We start from the raw sequence: 21,280 nt of genomic DNA on the forward strand, positions 1-21,280 counted from the left end.
TCCACTGAAAACATGAGTTTTTTAGGTTAAAACCTTTGAGTATTAAGAATGCACATTGGGCCACGCACAGAAATCTTTTTATATGGTGATTTTGAAAATGCATGCATTATTATGATCACATGGTATGTAAATGCATTGGGCTGCTTAATAAGCATTCACTGGCACACATCTGCAGCTTTGCTTATGTACCTTTTATTCCTATGTGGTTGCCAAGGAAACAGGTTATGGCCCAGTATTCTACCTAAAATATACCAAGCAAGAATTCTATGGTAATTTACTTAAAATAGGTATAACTTTGATTTTCCAGTATATTGCTTCTGCAAGTCCAGGTAACCTGAATTTATCTAATTTTAATATTTTATTAAACTTCCAATTCCATCATATCGTCTCTGATTATCCGTTACCATTTACTGTCATACAACATTGTGTATTAAAAGTAAACTTAACTACAGAAACATTTTAAGATATTATAGGAATTCCAGAGGGTTTTGCTTTTTTTTTTTTTTTTAAATTCAGTTCCTTATCTTACATTTTGCCTGGTACCCTTAATTATGTATTTCTACTTTAAGATTTCACGGCATTAATGACTATGATCCAACAGACTGTTTCCCACTGAAATTTATGCGAATAGTGCCACTGAAATCAATGAAACAATTCCCTTGCTGTAATGCAAATTATACTCTGTGATGCAAAAGACCACATTCAAAATTAATGAATTAATCAGGGTTTCATGGATTATTTCATTCAATACCTACATACCTCAAATCTAAAGCACAACTACCAGACATGTTTATTTTAACCAAGATGATTATTGTATATTCACAGTAAGTAGAAAGTAAACTGCTGCAATTTGAAAATGTCATGCAAAACTCCTATTTTGAAATATTCTGGTTATTTATCCTTGAATTTACAAAGTGCTATTTGTACCTCACAATTTGGTAGCTTTTTTTACTACCCCTGATTACAGTCATATATAAGGGTAGAGATTAGCCATTTCTAGCTGACCCACCTACAACTATATCAGAAATGGGTGTTGGCACTAGGAGAGTTCCTCTACCTTTGTCGTATGGCACAGACTGGTAATGAACATTAGTGGCTCAGATCCATTGCCAGAGTTAACTTTCTGGCAAGCTCAGGAGGTTTCCTGGCCTGCCAATACGTTTGGTTTGTACAGATCATTGGAGGCTGTAACAACCTGTTAGAAACATCTTTTCTGTCTGATTTTATTTCACTAACTTCTATGGCAGCACAAGTGCAGCAGGAGGATGGAAAAATCCAACAATACAGATAACTGAGTAGAGCGATGCAGTACCATAGCAATAACAATCTCTGAAATGATTCTTAAAAAGGTAGATCTTCAACCGAAAAGAAGTCATGCAACAACATGGTTTTAAAGTATTCAATACTTAAGCTGTTTTTCTGTGTGAGTTTTAAAGAGATTTCAGCTTGCTATGATCACCCATAAACGTACCCGACTAAAATCAGGTTGTTCTTCTGTTAGCACCTTTTAGAAGTGGTATTGACAGCTATGTTCTGCAAAATAATCTCAGTAATTTTGTGAACTCTGTGGCTACTGTGTGTCAGCCTGCAAAGGGGAAAATCCAAATGTAATGACTAAATTATTAGTCAAGTACCAATTTCCAAATACATTGTGTAATTCATCTAAATTTTTAATGGAATGCTGTGGGACTCTAAATCCACATCTGGGTGCTTGCAACACACCAGCAATAAAACAGGACTGCTAACTAGACTATTAGAAATACTGCATCTGCCTGCGTTGTTTTATTGCGTTTTAACCTGTGTATTGTAAACTGGATGCTGTTTCATATGTCCTAAACAGAAATCTAAGCATGGTTTCAAGTTTAAAACCATTTATTTTATTGGGATCACTGGAAAAATTAGACTAAAAACAATCCTTGGCTCTACCTCCCTTCCCCCATCTCAACTATATCCAAATCATTCCTAACACTTCTACCTAATAAGACCTCAAATAATGGAGGCTTTACAGCTTTCTCAGTCAGTCTGTTCCTGAGTTTCGCAAGTTGAAGTCAGTGGAAATCAAGTGTTTTTTAGGATTAGCTATCACAGTTTGCCAGTTTAGAAAACAAATTATAGTATGGGGAGAAACAATCATCTTTACTAGTCAAATCCCTTGACTCCAAATAAACTGTCAAAATCAATTACAAGTTATTCTTTATCTTAAAAGCCTCCCTGCATTTTTGCAGTCTTTCAGAGGGCTTTTTCTTTCTCCTCTTTCTATTCTGCCACTTTTCTTTTGGCCTCTTTTATTACAGATATCATCACAAGTCTTTTCTAGGCAACTCTTGTTCTCTGGAATACACTTCCTGTATCTCTCTGCTCAAATGACTCATCATTGTTGAACATCCTGATTTTATGTTATTGTACATCAAACACCCTAATAACATTTTCATATAATAGTTTAAAAATTATTCAGAACATGGCTTTGTTCCAGAGATCCTAAACAGAATCAAATTGTTTCATACAGCAACTGCAAAATCTTACAGATCAGGAATTATGACTGAGCTGATAGCCTTTTTTATTCCAGCAATTAATCATAGATACATCTTCCATTTGCAAATATACCACTATACTTTTATAAACAGCAGTATGCAGGAACTACAGAATCCATTACTTTGGCTTTAAAATGTAAAAAGATAAGCTTTTGTTTGTTTTGTCTGAGTACATTTTTAGTATATCTTGATTTTAGTAAATATTCTATAGCTTACACATATGCCTGTAACAAAGACCAGAATGAAGGAGATTTGCATTAAGTCATTATCCCAAACACCAATAATGTCCTAAGCACATCTACATTGACAAATGACTGTCAAATATTATGGTGAATGAGAGTCTTAAACATCCAGGAATCCAGAAGTAAAGGAGCTTATCGAAGCTAAAGAATTTCCAAATTTGACAACACTGGAATTCAAATGTAATACTAGACAAAATGAAGCCCTTTTAAAACACAATGAAACAATTCCCATGATAAAATACAACAGAGACACTAGATGCCCCCAAAGGCTTGTTACCTGTCCATTACTACCAGAGTCTCTGTGACAGTCTCACAAATATGATATGAACACAGTTTCACACTGCTGCAGCTTCAAATCAAAATGAAGTTTAGAGCCAGAAGTAACCTGAATCAGAAGTGTCATTGAAAAGCAGTAGGATAATGCTCAAATGAATGATTTTTAGTTTGATTTCATTTTTACTCAAGTTTTGTGTAGATTTTCCATTAGGCAGGAATGGAATTAGCATGGATAAAACACATTTCGATTATAAAAAGGAGGGCTGAGTATTAGCAATTACGCTTCCAGGATAAAACTGTACTGAACCCCCAGCCCCACCCCACCCCCCCCAAATAACATCTGACAGACTGTGCTCGAGGTGTGAAAAACTGTACCTGTCTCTATGTGCCCCAGTTATCCCCTGTAGCCAAAAAGAATAACATGGATGGAGTTTACACCAGAGTTCGTATGGCACCTATGGCTATAACGTTCTGAAATTGCATTAGGTGGATTTAACTGCCATTACAATATATACAGCAAGCCACATAGAACAGTCAAACTGGAATCATCTTGCAAATTACTGGAATCCTCCTTAGTAAATAAATCAGTTTCTTTTGCTAGAAGAAATTACTGTCCGCAGGCTGCCAATGAGTTTTTCCAGAATCATGAAAGCACTTGAGTCCAGTCATATTAATCACAAGAGGACTTGCATCCCCTAATAAAAGAGCATATTTGCAAATGGATTTAAAACAACTGTAGTGAAGCGTGCTCATGTAACGGAGCTGCACTTGCTTTAAATGCCTTGAGTGGATATATTTGAACACAAAGCCATAATAAAAACTGTTTAACTCAAAGTGCCCCATCTCCTCTAAAAATAAATATCAATGGCAATAAATAGATTGCCTCTGCATAGCATTAGCTCAGCAACATCCTTTAAAAATAACCACACGAAATAAACAAAAATGCAATTTTGATAACTACATGTAATGGCGCACACCATATAACATTTCAGACTAAAAAAAAAAACATCAGAAGGAAGCTACTGGAGATAAATCAAATTACAAAAAAACATGCAAACTTTAATACGTCACTTGAGAGATGCTGTTTATTATGTTTTCAGCTCAGTTTCTTTAGGTGGAACACAGAAATACTGCACCACGTCAAGCTAATCTCATAATTATGAATCAGATGGTTTTTATTATCATTATTAAGCACTGGCCTATCAAGACAAATGACAACAGTCATATTCCTGAGCAGTTATACTCTGTTTGTTTGGAGTGTACTGAAGTGGTATATTTAGAAATAAACGAGAATTCGTTTGATAGTACTGAAACTCTCAAGGCTATTATTGATATAATTGGCTGTACATCTAAATATCTCCTTTGTATTAATTTTCAGTGCTGGGTCCTCATCCAAACAAAATACACTTAGTCATTTTAAAGTCAAGGACATGAAAGGAAAATGGCTACCCTGCTGCAAAAGTCTCATTGCAGTAGTGAGAATTTCTCAAGTCACGTACAAAGGGGATTCACAAGGAGATACACCACGTTATAAGCACAGTGGAGACATTCAGTAACATCTGTTAACTGCGGCACACATAAGATTTCTGATTTACTGATATTGTTAAAAATATCAGCTAAAAATAGAAATAAGGAATTATAGTACTTAATTTTTGCAAAATCTGTGAGGTCTGCATATCACCGTAGGCTGCAAGTGAGCTTATTTTATAAAGTCTTACTTAAGATCCTACACAAGTTCTTTTCCAGTATGGTTAAGCAGCTCTTCAGTTGAACTTCAGAATAGGTCCACTATTTAAAGAAAGGTTTATTAGCATTACCGTGGCTGAATTCAGCAAAGGTGAAAGAAGGTTTAAACTTACTTCTGATTCTCTACGTTTCTCAGCTACTGTTTCAGTGATACTTTTATACTTGTGATAATGAAACTATCACTTTATATACATGCAGTACAAACCTTGACCTACATGTAAGACTAAGCTAAATTAAAAAAAAAAGAAACTGGGGTACGTTTCTGGAAACAACCAATGCAAAACAGGAATAAAATAGTTTTTTCTTGTGTACAGCTTTATAAACATGGCATCATTTAATAAATGACAGCCGCATGGAAACACAAAATGAGATGAGATTCTCATTTAGAACTGAACAGAAACTTAACTGTAAAATTTCCATTTGCACTGTGGTATTGCTATTAAAGAGAATAACTTCATATTACATCTCTACTATTGCACCTTTTAAAAGGATTTGGTTGCCAAGGAAACTGGTTCTGGCCCAGTATTAATCTGAAACAAATATATTACAAAAGTTGGTGTAAGTAGTACAGTACTCATAATTATTTTTATTCTTAATGCTCAGATTCAGGTTTTTGTACCTAAGGCTGTTAAGCTTTTATTTCATAACCTTATTTTTGTGTGAAGTAAAACACACTTCAGTGAGCTGATACTCAGTTTAAGCTGACAGGGCCATCTATATCAATCTCTCTCTTTAAAGTCCTTCTACGTTAAAATAAAAAGAAATACTGCAGGTGTATGTTTGTAGCCAATACTGAAAATCTAAGTATGAAGCATACTAATCTTTATTTAAGATTTCGCACAAGACACAGAAAACCGCTTACGACAATTTAAATATTTTTCATTTTTCTTATCTACCTTAATTTTTATTTTTGCATTGTAACTGCAAGCTCAGTAATGGCAATAGTCAGCTTTAAAATATAATTGAATCAATAGGGTTTTCAAAAATTCTTTTGTTGCAGAAGCGTTGCCACGCCCTTAGTACATATGATTATTTTAACAGGCATGATTGTTCTACTTTCACAATAGATTTTTTTAAAAGCAGATAAAAACAATTGTCATGCCAGTATGTGAAGCCAACAATTTAACACTGCAGTTTTCATTATCAATTTAGTACTGTTTTTTTTAAAGCTACTACTACTGAAAGCTACATTCTAAAGCCCATTTCATGTACTTGCAACACTGACCAAGAAATCAGTAAAACATGCAAATCTCAACCTACCTGCGTGTATCACTTAGTGCAGTGTTAGCATGGCAATGCACCCAGCCATTTTTATGTAAAGCGATGGAGATAAATTCTATTCTTGGTCTTCTTGATAATTTTTTTAGAAGCAGTTGTCAAAAATCAGATGGGAAGCAGCTTGAATAGACCGTGATCAGGAGAACTGAGTTTATCAATAGGGAAAGCAGGAGTGGGGAAAAAAATGTCCTCATCCAAGGTTTTCCGAAACTGCAACACAAGGGTTTGTTTTTTTTTCCTCCTCCTCAGAGTGTTCGAAGCTTGAAGCTGACCACTGCAAAGGCCACTTGTCACATTTACTGAAAATCAGCCTATTGATATCACAGCTGAAAATATAAACTCGACAACCAAAGCCCATTGCACAACGTGGACTGCGTAAGAGTTAAAAATAGATGCGACGTGCCTCCTACCTGCATAATAAATATGTAAGTTTCAAGTGCTTTAATTCGATATTCACATTAATTAACAATACAATATACATTATTTAAACTACAGTAAACGCAAGAAGAAAAAGGGTGACACCATCTGGAAGCACGGTTTGCTTCTTTTTCTTTCTTTCTTTTTTTTTTTTTTATCCTTTCCAAGGGCTAATAATGTAGTTTGAATGTGATGACAAGCTAACAGCTCACCACATTGCAAATGAAAAAGAATTCTTAAGGTGATGCTCAAATATCTAAGCCTGTAATGAAGCACAAGCCAGTCTTCACTACTGCATGATATGGCACACAGACCATTTAACATACTCACATTTGAGATACTAGGCACGGTATAATGAATTCAATACACAGCATGCACACAGCACAAGCAACGTTAATCCTGCCTGCCATTTTAGGCTTGCAGGAGTAAGATACATACTGCAGCACAGCTCTGGTAAGGGAGGAGGCAAGGGACAGCTCACCTTAAATGCAGTATCTGATTAATGTTGTAAGTGACATTGCGTATCAGCTACAGAGTCTTGGTTCAACTGGGTGGGAGGGAACAAAGAAAATTGTCATCAACTGGTGATGCAAGATGAGCTCCAGTCACTAACACTGTTAGCAAACTCCAAATTCTACAACGATACAGTAGTAGACATTTAAAACTCTTATCAAAATCTTTCTGTGCAATGGCTGAGTCCGCCTGCCGAGGAAAAGAAAACAATCTTCTTGCTTACTGGAGAAAGGCTGGATTGACTACGGTAACATCCTCTTGAAGCAGAAAGATTTCGTATCACACAAATTAAATCCTGGATGCATTTGCTGTGCTTTTCTAATTTCTAAGTTTTAGAATTAAAAAATAAGAAGACAATTAAATAAAAAAATCATAATTAAAGATCTAATGCTCATATAAGTAAATCATTTCTTTTTTTCTTTCCTTTCTGCTTTTTCTCTTTTACAGTCCCTCAAAATCCTGAGCAGTATTGACAAACCACACAAGCACAGGGTCTGACTGCATGATCAGCTGTCTGTGTCTACGCTACACCCTGTTAACCACAAGCAGTGTTAGAGCTAAATATATCTGCAATGCAGAAACGGTAGGTGCTGTGCTATACAGTTCTGATTAATTATAAAATATTCTTCTATCCTCAGATATAATAAAAAAAGAAAAATTGGTGGTGATCTCCTTCAGGCACGGTATCTGTCAGATTTACAAAACATAAAAGCTACCCTAAGTATACTGACCTAGATAGCACTAAGAAGACTTAAGCAGCATACAAGCATACTTACTGTCAAAGCAAGGAAAACGAAACAATGATTGTCTAACCAAACTGAAAGCAACAGCTCACTACCACAGTATGAATTCCAAAATGCTACATACAGTATATGCACATCTCATGTTATTGGGAGATGCAAAGCTCCTTTGTTTTTTTTTTTTTTTTTTTTTTTTTTCCTTCTCAGAGGCTTTTCTTAGCTACGGTTGCACAATGACATTCTGACATCATGGAGGTCAATGCAGCTACTAAAGTGCTCTCGTCTTTTTTTTTTCTTAAAAAAAAAAAAGATTTTGAAATATTAAACCATAGCTGAAATAATAATAATAAAATCTGCATCATCTACTTAACATCTTTCTTTTACCTTCTGAGATTAATGCCACATGCACATTGTTCTGCTGAATATGTTAAATTGGTATCACCCTCTGCAGAGATTGCATGAGTGTAATTGTGGGAATTAGATTTTTGCAGATAAGTAGAAGTGTTAAAAAGGCTTATTTTTTGGAAAATTTCAAAATACAATGAAACATTTCAAGTATATAATGAAAAAAATATGCAGAGAAAAAAATAAAAACTGCTTACCGGATTTTTTTAAATGCCTAATAAACAAAACTGTTTTTATTTTCCTTGTCACTATGTCTCCAAAGGGAGAATGAAAGTACCATGCCACAATTTACTATGACCTGAATTATTTTCCCAGAAGGCTAAACCATCATTTGAGGTAAAACAAACGGTAAGACCCGTCTATAGAGCAAAGTGCCCCACCCCCACTTCCAGTGACTTCTCATAGCTTCCTTCCCTCTACCCCAAATACCCCAAGCAAATATGCAACACTGACCAGAACTGCAAACATTAAAGTTAGCTCTGAAAATATTTCACAAAAAAAGGTTTCTTTAGGCAAATGTTGTTTGCTGTATGTATAAGTGAATATAAATGCTTTCTGACCAGCTGCTGAAATAGACAGATACTTGTGAGGCCAGATTTCATACAGAGAGGCACTATCTTTCATCAGACCTGCCAATACAGCTGAGAAAAAGCAAGTCGCCAAATTTTCAGGCACATATTCTCATATTCTTCCTTATGAATCTGTGTGCCCTATGATTTTTTTTCCTAAAAAAATGCCTGTTTTTTTTTTTTTTTAACAGTGAAAACTATTGTTAAGTATTGGATTAAATAAGAAAACAGCACAGCAACAACAAAAGATTGTTGTGATACGTACATATTGGATTTGAATTAGCTTCTTATAAAAATAGACGATCTTGTTTGTTTCCTCTTCTTTCTTTTTTTAATGATTAATATAGATATATACTCAGAGATTTTTCTTTGGAAAATTATTTGGCATTTTATTCTCTCTCTTTTTACAGTCTGGGAAGGAGATGATCCTAACAGTCAGTGCTTTAAAATATTCAGAATCCCCTTCCATAAATAGCACATCTGTCACACAGAAAGGGAACCCAGCCAGCAGAAAGGGAGACCAGACCAACAAAAACAACTGCTATTCCTATACATGATTACAAAATAAGTTAGGATTTAAGTAATCCTTTATTTGGATTTTTTGGTTTGAGCTTTTTAAATTAAGAGCTGTCTGTCAACTGAGCATGCCAGTGTATGTTGGCTTAAAATTAAAAAGATTGTTAAGTATGGAAACATTTTGAGTTTTTTTAAACGTTCATCTCTTAGTCAAATAAGGCTATTGGGCCTGTCACCCTGTTTAAAACCATGGCAGAGCTCCTATAAATTTCAGGAAGTGAAGTTTTGGGTCTTATTTAGCAGTCTGTTAGGTTTACGAATATTTCATTACAATTTGGGAACTAAGTGGTAGGTTTGCTTAAAGATAATGGTTTTCAGCAAAAGACAGATTAGAGCAGCATCTCAATAAATATATCTGTTCCTTCATTCTAGGGGTCAGTGTTCTTATTCTCCCAGAAAAGTAATTTTCTGCTAAGGATACAAGTCATTTTGTGTTGTGTGATTTAGGGAATAGCAAAAGCCTGCCAGCAGCGAACACAGCAGAGGAATCTCACAGTGAACAGGGGAGTGACCTTGTCCAAATCTTTATGCATACCTCTTATTTCAATGGGCCATTTTCAGTGCTCCAGGCTTATAATATTCCAGGCTTAAATTTGCAAGAATTTTACTTCAGATTCTACATAATTTTAGTTCAGAAATCAGATTCTAGGCCCTTCGTCATTTCATAAATAAATCCCAAAAAAATTGCTTATAGGTTGCACACAGTAGGCCTGATGTTCAAGGTAGAGATATATTCTCAAGGTAGAGATATATTTCTCAGGCAGAAGCTTGGATTTAAGCTCCAGCCTTATTTGTGCCAAAACTGTTACAGACCCAAGACTAGGCACTGGCTTTCCTGATTCTTGACTTCAGAATTCCCTGCCTTTGCTGGGTCAGGAATATGTCAGCCCATGCCATGAGATTGTGTCAGTTCTTTATTCAATCAGCTTAGAGTGAGGCTATTTCAAGTATCCTCACTGGATCCCACAGGCTGTTTGCGCTGTGAACGTTTTCCACTTTAAAGCTTCCTACTTGTAAACATGCTTCCTCTTCCTCTATTTATCACCACTCTAGAGCAACAACATTTAATCTCCCCTTGCACATGATAGTTTATCTAAATTGGTGAGGAATGAAGAGTCCCAATGTCACTTTGTATTGCAACCTCCACTTTGTGGTATACAGTTTCTCAGAGGAAGGGTCCTAATCCTCTGTATAGATCATTCGGGTAGCAGGAGCAAAAGTCCCTGAACAGTACTGATTTTTGTCTGAAAGTATTGCCACACTGCGTTATCTTAAGAAGGAAATACGTGAGTGCAGTCTGGTAGACTGGGAACTATGCCAAGGAGCAACCTTAGAGAGATAAGGTTGGAAGAAGACTAGCAGGGGAAAAAAAATATATCCATTCAGTTTTATATGGATTGTCTCACTTCTGTTTTTATTCAACATGGACCTGTGCTGGACCAAAAGAATAAATTGTCCCTCTAGCTATAGAGGACACCCTGGATGTGAGAGTTATGCTCAATATATAAATGAATGAATAGACCTATGTACAGGTGGGTTCATTCCCATTTCAGTACTTAGTGGTTTTTTTTAATTTAAACTGTTTGTCAAATAAATGAGCAATGCAAAACAAAGGATAGAATCAATCCCAGTCTCAAGAAACTGTAGTCAACTGCTCTGTGATACCATCCCTGCAAAGCAGTGACAAGGGGACATGAAGCACAGCTGGGAATGCAGGGTGGGGGTTTTCGAAAGTGCATACCAGTACTGTCTACAGTCTTTCAACAAACCTGCTCTTGGAATAACTCTTTCAGCCTCTTAATTTAGCTGCATTAATTACATTTGTCTCTTCATTCCACTAATGTTACTGAAAAAAAAAAGAAAAGAAAGAAAACAAAAAGAAAAAAGAAGAAAAAAAACTCTATTGATGAATAGTAAGTTTGAAGTTCAGATTACGGAACCTGAAATCTGCCTTTCTAGAGCTACAGGCAAGCAATTTGTGTAAGCATGTAGCAAAATTTGCCCCAAGACTAAATACAGATTAAATCATTTGTGTGCTGACAGTTTTCCCAGACTTTACCACAGTTCCTTCTGTGTCTCTATATGGCTGGACAAATTCTTCCCTTATTTGCTTGGACAAAAAACAGTTGTTTGCAGTTATTCCAATACATGCTTTACAGATTTCAATTTTTGATTGCCATACACACATAAACAGGCCATGAAAAATAATGCTTAAGTGATCTGGGCAGAAGAGAGTTCAAACTCCTGGTATCCCTGTTTAGATGGCGATGTTTTTCAGCACTGCTGAATTAAATGAGGAGCAGCATAGGAATGCAATTGTTTTTTTAAAAAAATAAATAAATATTGAGATTCTACAAAAATAGCAGATATCTGAGTACTATATTCTGATATACTGCATTGTATCAATGTGTTCTGAATCTGTATGAATTAGGAAAAAGTGTGGACTTACCTAAACTGAAGAATCACAGACAAGTCACATATTAAGATATATGGAGGTGCTGTCTATGCTTTTTGTGAAGCACTTCTAACAGCCACTTACAGTCTAGTACTCTATAAACTATAGAATAATCTTTAAGGATTAAAACACCCAGGATTCACTGTAAACAAGTGATAAAAGGCATTTCTTTAAAACCTAAATCTATCTGAAGAATCTGAAGTGATGACTTTACAGGTTGTATTTTTTGTATTCTCTGTGTAACATGACACTCAAAATGGTTAGCAATAACAAGTGGCTTTGTCTTACTTTTTCTCTGAATAGAGCTTTAATTACCTCTATTGATGAGCATGGTGTCTCCCTCTAATTATGCCTCCTAAGACCCTGTTTGCTTTCTGAACTGCTGCCAGACACTATGCCAAAGGTTTCAAATTTCTGACTTGTATCACTCCTGACTAATTTACCTGATTAATGAACTTAGATATTGAAGATTTTTTTTTACTCTGTCCATATCATTTTTTTCTCCGTATTAAATGGTGCAAATCACCTGACAACCCTACTTAGACTTTTCCTGTGCTTCTCTTGTGTTGATGCACACAATGGGTGCTCACATCACCTATTTCTTCTCTTCTGATTTTAAGGGGAAAACTTTTCTTTTAGAGAGCAGCAAATGCAAAGATTCAATATGGAAAGAGGCTCTTTTTCCCCTGTCACACAAAATTCTGGATAGAGATGCAAACATTTTAGCTAAGTCATTCTTAATGTGTACTAGACAGTAGGCAAGAATGACAATAATAATTAGGTTGAAAAAAAATGAAGTTTCTCAGAACAGTCAACATGGAATCTATTCTTTGCAAAAGAAAGTCTGGCCATTTTACATCTTAGAAGAAAATTTCCTTTTATAAATTCCTGAATAAAGTTACTTCCAAAACACATGATTTTAAGCAGGATCAGTTTTGTGGACATGGTTGCTTGCAATGACAATTGATTCTTTGTTCCTCCCTAAAGTTTGAACGGGGACTATTCAGATGTTTTGGAGAACAGAGGGGATGATAGTAGCACACATTTATCATTATTATAAACATTAAGAAATTAATTTTGAACAATACAAGTGCCAGAACACATAGGGGTAGGATGCTGAAGTATGTCAGCAGAAAAAATAATGTTTTGGAAGTTACAAGAAAACTGTTTTGCATTCGATAAAATCAAATGTCACCTAATAGAACAGAGAAATCTCACATCCCATGTGACAGATGACTGTGTCACAGCTCCAAGCAGTAACAACATACGTAGCAACAACTACAACAAAAAAATCCATTTCAAGCTTACTTCCTCAGGCTCACCTATCGATTATGCTGCAAAGTAAGGGCTGCTCACTGTGGCCAGTATATCTGCTCAATCTGTTTCTCCCAACCAGTCCACCTCTAAAGCTTATGCCTTCCTTTTTCATCTGGTCCTGACAAATTAGAGGGGATTTCTTATATCAGTCTTCCAATTATTAACCTAGTACATGTAACCAAAACCCAAGAGCATTAACAATGAATTCCAGGCTACTGATCTTTTCCTGCCATGGTATAGCTTGAGATTTGCCTACTACCACTCTCTTGTACTGCTATCATTGCTACGGTTAAGGCCTCTTTATAGTCCCAGCTAGAGAGGTAACTCATTTTAAGAAAGATGTTCTACAAATTGCAGATCTCTGAAGTCTAAACTAGTTCAGCTTGAACTGAGGTCAAGTTGTATCCCAAGGAATTCCAATGAAATTCTAGGACTAAAGCTAGCGAGCAATGGTAGTGCTTTTTAGAGTGCAGTTGTATAAAAGGCTCTGTTAACAATAATAATACACTTTTACAGCATGTTTTATCCAACAATCTCAGAGATCATTACAGACATTAATTGAGCCTAACTATAGCCTGCAATAAATTAGCATTAATATGCTAATTTTATGGATGGAAAGAGAAAAAGACAGAGAGGTTAACTGATTCACTCAGGAACAGAACCCAGAACCATCTACACAAGTGGATAATCCCAACCAGGAAGATTTGTCAGACAAACGGAAATGGGATGTCAGATACAAACGTTAGAAAAGGCTTCCCAATCCATATTTTGTCATTTATACACACCAGAAATTATTGGTTATGCTGATTTACTCAGGTGCAAATCTAGGAAGTGGAGAATGTTTTAAGTAATGGTCACTAGAACTGAATCAATCATTTGTATTATTCACACTATTTAAGACTTCAAAGGAAAGGACAGGATGACTGCATTCACTTTTCTTTAAAACATCAAGCTCGATATAGAAAAAAGGACACAACTGAAATAATAAAAACATGTCTCTTCAAGAACCATTCTGATCTCCTTCATCAAATCCAAGCTCTTGAAGAAAGCATTTAATAGCTGTTTGGGCTTCCTTTCCTTACTGAATATCCTGGAAAATGGTTAATTTGGCACTCATTAATCTTAATCTATCTTAATCTGATTTAGTATAGCTCGAGATGTACCAAGCATCAGAGACTATTCCAGACAAAAATAATCCTTAATCTTTCTTCTGCCCTTGATACCATTCATCACTTCCTCTGTACACTGGCAGTCCGTTTGATGAGCCTGCTTGGCTCTGCTACCTCTTAGACTGCCCTTTCACCGATTCCAAATGTGTTCATGGTAGTTGATAAATTCTGGAAACTTCAGAAGTTTCTAAAATACTCCAATCTTTATACAAATATATCTTTCTAGTGCTAAAGGAAATTATTTTTAATTAAGTTCTTAACAGATTCCTCAACATTAATGGTAGAAGAAAGCAAATATTCTTATGAATATTCTACAACAAGTAATGAGTAATTTATGAAATGCATTTTTTCCCTAAAACATACTGAATAAATTCTTTGTCATTACCATTTCCTGTCTTCATAGATCTTCTTAAAGACTTCTTACTTGCTTATGTTGAAGATACATTTTATTTGCTGGTCAGTTCTGGCTTTTTCAGTTCTGATAAAAAATTTACCTCTTCCTCATTTAGTAAAAAAATACATTTGTATATGAGCTGAATAGCAGAGTCACAAAGCAGATCCAGAGCACTCAGCTGCAATGCAAGCTTCTTCAGCATGCCTAAATCCAGATCTAGAGAGAACACGTGAATGATCAAGAGCACGCAGCTCAGTCTCCATTTCTGATTAATCACTATCTTCCCTGATGCAAATGTGGTCAATGGCAAGAGTTTTTCCTTGAAGATTTCATTTAATGGGTCAAAGATTTCAGAGTTTTTTATTTCCTAACTGTTCCTGGTTCAGATACATGCCCAGTCATGACATTACTTTAATTCTGACAGAAAAGTTATATTAAAAAAAAAAAGTAGAAATATTAGGTAATTAAAGCAAAAAACAGTACTAAATGGGCTTACTGCCACACAACTCAGTTGGCAGATTCAAGCACAAAACACTTGGATTTTGACCCCTTCCTCATTCAATATGAATTGAAAGTCAACTCTGTATGCCCAGCACCTTTGGGCCTAGATGAATATGCTTGCTGCTTTGCTCACTTATGTAAGAAAGGCCTAAACAACTACATTGCCAGTTGCAGGATGTATCTGTGGTAGGGCCTTCGTCCCAGAGCTAGTTTGGATAGCACCAGAACAGAAGACACACCACTATTGTTTTCAGCCTTGGCCAATCACAAGTCCCCAGGATTCCAAACAGACCTGGCGTGTACACAGTAAAATCCCTGACCTCAGTGATCTTTCAGCCAGACTTCCACAAGCACTTCAAGGTGAAGTTACATTAACCACTCTTCTGCCCCGAGTACATCCATGCCTTGTTGTCTTCAAGAGCCGACATTATTGCTCTGGTTCATCGTCTTGCTGCACAAACACTTGTGGTAGCACAAGGAAGAAGGGTGTGAACACGCATCTGTAGTTGAGGAAGAAGCAGGACCACTTCCCTTGGAAGTGGCTCCTGTAAGAACATCTTTGTTGTTACTGCCACCTCTTAACACAGTCTTGTGATTTCTTGAGGCTGATGGGAGCCAGTCAGAGACCACACTACTACCAGTACCTGACCCTTATCAGGGATTACCGAGGGCTGGCTGCTCCCAGAGGGACAAGGAGATAATAGCACGACAAGCAGACTAGAGGCATCACCAGATATCGTCGCACCTAAACAAGGGAGCAGGGCAAGCCAGCGGTGGTAGCAGCCAGGGTCAACCCAGATCACAGGGCAAGTTCATAACAATGCAGGACTAAGACAAGGCTGAGAAGTCACTGTGTAGATCAGGATCAGACACAACCCTGTAGTTACCAGGCAGGTCCACAGTGTCAGAGCAGAGCTGAGACCAAGCAGGAAAGCCAGTCCACAGGTCAGGATAAGGCCCAGCGAGGATCAGACATAACCTTGTGATCACCCAACAGGACCATGGTGACAGGACAGGACCAAGGTCAGGCTGCAAAGTCAGTTCACACGTCTGAGATCACAACACTCCTCATTGACCCAAGTCAACAGACTCCACAGCCAGGCACAGACATGGCTGCTAGGGAAATTGGCGCACCTAAACTTAAACAGAGACCCAGGGCCCAGCAACAAGGGTGTAGGAGGAGGCTCCAGCTGAGGCCACTAAAGGCCTATTAGTGCTCGCAGGGTCTTGACAGTCCTACTGCTTCCCCCTTTCCCATGGCCTGATCCTCCCAGCCTCTTTGTGCTAGGCCTTAGCATTTGTGATGCTGCCTATTGAGTCTGACCAGCTCACCAGTTCGAACAAAAACTGATTTTCTTTGTTATTTCTGAATATATCCCACCACACTGCTATATGGAAGAACTTGGCTTGGAGCTGAGAATCAATGGATGGTGGCAGATGTGGTGGCAGCGTGGTCTAAGCAGGGCCTATGCTACTTGTGAAACTACACCCCACATTTTCTGGAGTGGTTTGAGTACAGATTTTCATACTGCAATTACCTCCTAGCTTCAGAGCAGATATATTACAAGTGTCATTGCTCACAGATGTCTGTATAGATATGATTCTGTAAGTTAAATTAATTTTCGTAGTTATATAGCTCTGCTAGATGATCCACAGGCACGGCTGTGGGTGTACTTGCATTTGCTTAATAGTGATAGAGAACATTCAGTGTCTCAAAGAACATATTCTGGTGAAGAAACGTTAAAATAAAGGAGAACCAGACACAAGGAAGACAAAGAAAGGGAAAAGGAAACTTTTTTTTTTTTAAACCAGAACTTGCTTTTTCTTTCTACACCCTGTGTAATAACCCAGCAATGGAATGCAAATTAGCATTCATGTTTTTTTTAAACAATAGCCTTTGTGTTTCAAACCACACTGTCAAAGTAAAACAATCCAAGTAAAACATGTTCACAAAATCTTTTGCCAGCAATATGCTAACCAGTTTTGTTAGAAGCTTCTAACACTGAGAGTAAATCTGTTTTGGAAAGTAATCATGCAAGTTCAACTCTTCTTAACTGAGCTTAAAATGCATTTTCTTTCACAAGCTAAATTTCAGTCTGCTAATTCACAGCAAATTCAGTGAGATCAATATGGCCTTACTATGAGTTTAACTGAAGCTCTAGGCCTAGAAAGCTGGGTGGAACAACTACAAGTAAGGATGTAACTTGATTTCCAGGGTCTCTGTTGTTAATGAAAAAGGCACGAAAAGAACACAGCTTCACCATCAGAGACCACACAACTCACTGCGCATGTGAAAACAGAAAACAAGATGTATCACCAAAAACTATTACCATTTGATTTGAAGACATTCAGAGAGAATACTCGTGATATACATGATACCAGCTTTACTTCACAGTAGGAACACTAAAAGTTAAAATATGTATTTAGAGCATGTTTTCTCCTGAAAATACCAAAAATTTGGAAAATTAATCCCATGATTATAGTTATTGCTGGTAGATGTCAGCTCCTATAGAAGAGACTAGATGTACTGCTCTATTAAACTGCTATCTAGTCTGTAGCCTATTTAAACGCAAGGACTGTTTCCAATCAGCATTTGTAGAATCTTCCAACCTATCTTTACATGTGTACACAACTACATTGGCCGAGAGAGCTTCTTGGAACTTATGCTGAAAAGCTTGCAGGACTGTGGAACATTTATAGTAAAGGCAAGCTTAAAGATACACCCCAAGGTGTTTCTACCCACTCTCTCTGAAATGATAACCCATCAATTGTCATCATCATTCTGAAACCCTCAGTATAATTTGTCAGAAGACATCCTCCCCATTAACAAAATATAACTATACAATAACCAGCAATAACAATCATAGTCCACCAAAAGGAAAGGATAAGAACAAGAACAATCAGTCTATATGTCTCTTTTTCTATATGGCATATAGTTTTCAGCTATTTCAAGCCTGTTGTTACTCACTGTAGGAAAGCAGGATGGCTGCTTCTGTTCTTTGAGCTTCTCTGCTGCTATAAAATGGAGCACTGTCTGGACAAATGCAGAGGAGGAACAGCGAGAAAACAGCTAAAGCATAAAAACACAACAAAGCAAAAGTAGCAGTTTCAGAACTCACATATGGAATATGGGGAAAAAGTCAGAAATTAGTTACATCCCTCATTAGGTTTTGCCTACTGGCAAAAATTCTCATTGGCGTTACCACTTACTTTCATTAGGAGGAGCTCTATTGGAAAAAAAAGGATTAGATACTTCTGGAATGTTTAGCATCTTGTTAAATATAACTTGCTGAGCATATTTGTTTGAAAATGTCTGAGTTTACATTAGTTTGTGGTCACCTTACTAATGATTAACCTATGCAAAAATCAGATATAACCTAAAGGTTTATCAAATTAAATTGAATTTAACTGTAATCTCTTCCTTTAAAAGATATTAAAATTACTACATTAATCACAGCCACCATAAATCTTCTCTAGTGACTGAACCTAGGACCATCTGCTCCTACAGTTATAACCCCAAAGAAGTAAAGAGGCATAGAAAGGGAAAATTGAGAACTGCTTCCTGGAGTCTGGGATGTGAGACTCCTTTCCAAGGCAGCAAATGCTTGTGAACAAGACAGTCAGAAGAGAGAGTCCCTCAATCACTCTACTCTTATTGCCAAAATTCTGTAGAGATGACAGTTTCCACCACTATTAAAGTTTCAAATTGCGGTTTTTCTAAATCTGGTACTGTATTTTCAGTGATGGTAAACTGCAAAGATTCAGCAGTTAAGTGATACTCAGAATGGACTGCTACATACTGTGCTACTCCAGTTTTCAGACAGCACTTTTTCTCCATCTATAGGCTTGGAGTTTCCCCACCTCCCTATAGCAGAACCCTTTTCACCTTCTCTGCTCCCCTGTCTCAACATTGTGCATAAGAGAATGAAATAAGCACCAGGATTTCGATTTATGTATGCTGAAAAAAAAATCTTTATGATTATTATTATTATTTTCTAGTATTTTTTTGAAATGATTTTTAACCTCTATGGCTAATATGGGCCTGTGGTATCACTATATAGGTTGTTTTCATGTTTTTACATAGCACTTCAGAGATGCTGAAGCATGTGTAGCTCTGGATGACATGTTTAGTAGGTGTTACGCCTCAGAATTCATGTGTCGTTTCTTTGACATCTTGTGATGTCTTCCTCGCTAAACTCTAGGTTTAAACAAGCACTAATGAAAGTGCAGACCTCCAGTAGTCTGCAAGGCTCCCCAGCATGGCTCAGCACATGGCCTGGTGGGTGGCTGTGCAGGGGCACTAGCGAGCAGCGCTGGGCTGGCAGCCCCCATCAGGTGCCTGCCAGGATCAGGCAGCACTAGCCTCAGCATGCACACAAACCTCAGGCCTTTGTTTTCCAAGTCATTACTTGGCTACCATTCTCTCTGTTTATGATATACTATTAGGCAGTAAACCTTTTTTTCCTCGCTGTACCTAAAACTCAGGGTTTGTTCCAAATGGTAAAGTGGAGCTTATTATCAGCTGGCTTTAATTTTCAGTTCCCGTGCAAATCGTGCCGTACTTACAATATTAAGTTAGTATAAACGCCAAACCAAAACCAGCTTATCTTCTGCCTGATCACGGAAGAAATTGGCAAGTGGTTGGGCTCATACTTCCTCATTTTTTTTCATACTTTAAGTTTCAGTGGAGGATTTCATTGGTTCACCTAACTCACTGCTAAATGAGCAGTTTTCACCTTCTCTTTTTCAGCCACTTGTTAGACCTGCAAATACAAGATCACATACACATGGCCAATGTTTTCAAATTTAAATATCACAAGTTAAACATATAAGTATGTAGTGAATCATACAGTAACTCAGCAGCTACTGAAATTTTGTCCTGAATGCAGTGTATTTTTTTTTCCTCATCACAGAATTATGGGATAGGATTGTGGAATCCTATGATTAGAAAGAATATTAGCTTTTATTTGGAAAAAAAAAAGTTTATTTTCACATAATTTTTATTTTTCACAGGTGTATATAAAAGCTAAAAATAAGCATATCCTAAAACGTTAAACATTAAAGGCAAGTAAGCCACATATTTGATTTCCTTTAGTTTTATAATTATTTAAAATCTGGTAGTTCATTTTCTGATGTATGTACTCATAATGGGGTCTCTTGGGGTAGCAATGCTGGAAAAAAAAATCCATTTAAAACATTTCTGTGCCTTAGGTAACCTCTCTAAAAATAAAGGTCCAACTCTAAAAGGTGACTGCTAGACTTTTCAGGGGATATAGCAGACGTGGGGAAGCAAGAGGTAAAAAATATGTATGCCCTTCCTCAAAGTACAGCCATGTTTAGAGGTCCTATAAGAACGATGTGTCAGCTTTGTAAGATCAAGAGTTCCTTGCATGATAAAATTTGTATGATAGTGGGAATGGGAGTGAGGCAAAATTTATAAAGCAAGAAAGGTCTATCCAAGATACTCCACACATACTCCTCGGTACACTGAGATATGGAAGAAGCTCACTTTTGTGAGGAAGACAGCTTTACAACTGTCAAACACATTTCAGATGCAAGAAAGAGGACTTCTTCCATCATTTTATCCTCACAGGTTGCTGCAGTGTGATGTGTATCAAAGCAGTCAACACAAACATTATAGACAACATAGTTGCTGTTCTTGTTGTGGAGGAGAGACTCTACATTGCACAGGGATTAATAAGACTATAAAGATAAATATGAAGAAGCGAATGAGAAAATAGCTATGTTAAGTGCTACACAGGAGTTCATTTGAAGTACATTTACGAACATAACAGAGTTGTGGATATAGCATATGCTTGCATAATCCAGCCATCACAAGCAGAGATGCAGTGACAAGCATGTAAGTTTGTGCTTTCAGCCAGAGGATGTCTAGACTATAAAAGTGTTTGTAACTTGTTAGCACATGCCAAAACAAAGCTGTCATAATTACCCATGCTTACTTGTGCAGGCTAGCATACACTATACTCTATTAGCTATGTAGTCTTACCTTTTGTGATTGTGAAGATACTGTTCTGTAAGGTGGTTAAGCTCCCTTAAGTTCCAGCCAGTGCCATAAGAACACTTCGTGCAAGACTATTCAAGACTTCCCTGTTTGTTTCACAGTGCTGGCATGATGGTGTTTTCTGAACTA

The 21,280-nt window shown here is 36.9% G+C and overlaps 1 protein-coding gene and 1 long non-coding RNA gene across 12 annotated transcripts in view; one reads left to right on the forward strand and one right to left on the reverse strand.

Annotated features, from left to right (window-relative positions):
* Nucleotides 1–21,280, forward strand: part of LOC118247272 (uncharacterized) — a 55,435-nt gene that overhangs the window by 17,766 nt on the left and 16,389 nt on the right. For 2 of the 3 annotated variants that reach the window (XR_004778331.2, XR_004778329.2), the window contains exons 2-3: nt 6,323–6,498; nt 7,451–7,586. This is a non-coding gene — a long non-coding RNA (uncharacterized LOC118247272). Of the gene's footprint in view, nt 1–6,322; nt 6,499–7,450; nt 7,587–8,410; nt 8,483–21,280 lie in introns of those variants that run through there. The other variant, XR_004778330.2, reaches the window with a different exon arrangement.
* The window catches only part of ZBTB38 (zinc finger and BTB domain containing 38), a 43,674-nt gene that overhangs the window by 14,303 nt on the left and 8,091 nt on the right, over nt 1–21,280 (reverse strand). The window contains exons 1-2 of one of the 9 annotated variants that reach the window (XM_035545133.2): nt 6,972–7,037; nt 6,056–6,483 (exon numbers count right to left, since the gene is read on the reverse strand). The exons of 2 other annotated variants lie outside the window; for them this stretch is intronic. The gene's annotated coding sequence lies outside the window, so the exon portion shown is untranslated. Of the gene's footprint in view, nt 1–189; nt 242–4,767; nt 4,838–4,908; nt 4,980–6,055; nt 6,484–6,971; nt 7,038–21,280 lie in introns of those variants that run through there. 6 more of the 9 variants (XM_050712634.1, XM_050712632.1, XM_035545134.2 and 3 more) reach the window with 6 other exon arrangements.

This window comes from Cygnus atratus, chromosome 9 (assembly GCF_013377495.2).
Source record: "Cygnus atratus isolate AKBS03 ecotype Queensland, Australia chromosome 9, CAtr_DNAZoo_HiC_assembly, whole genome shotgun sequence".
NCBI lineage: Eukaryota > Metazoa > Chordata > Aves > Anseriformes > Anatidae > Cygnus > Cygnus atratus.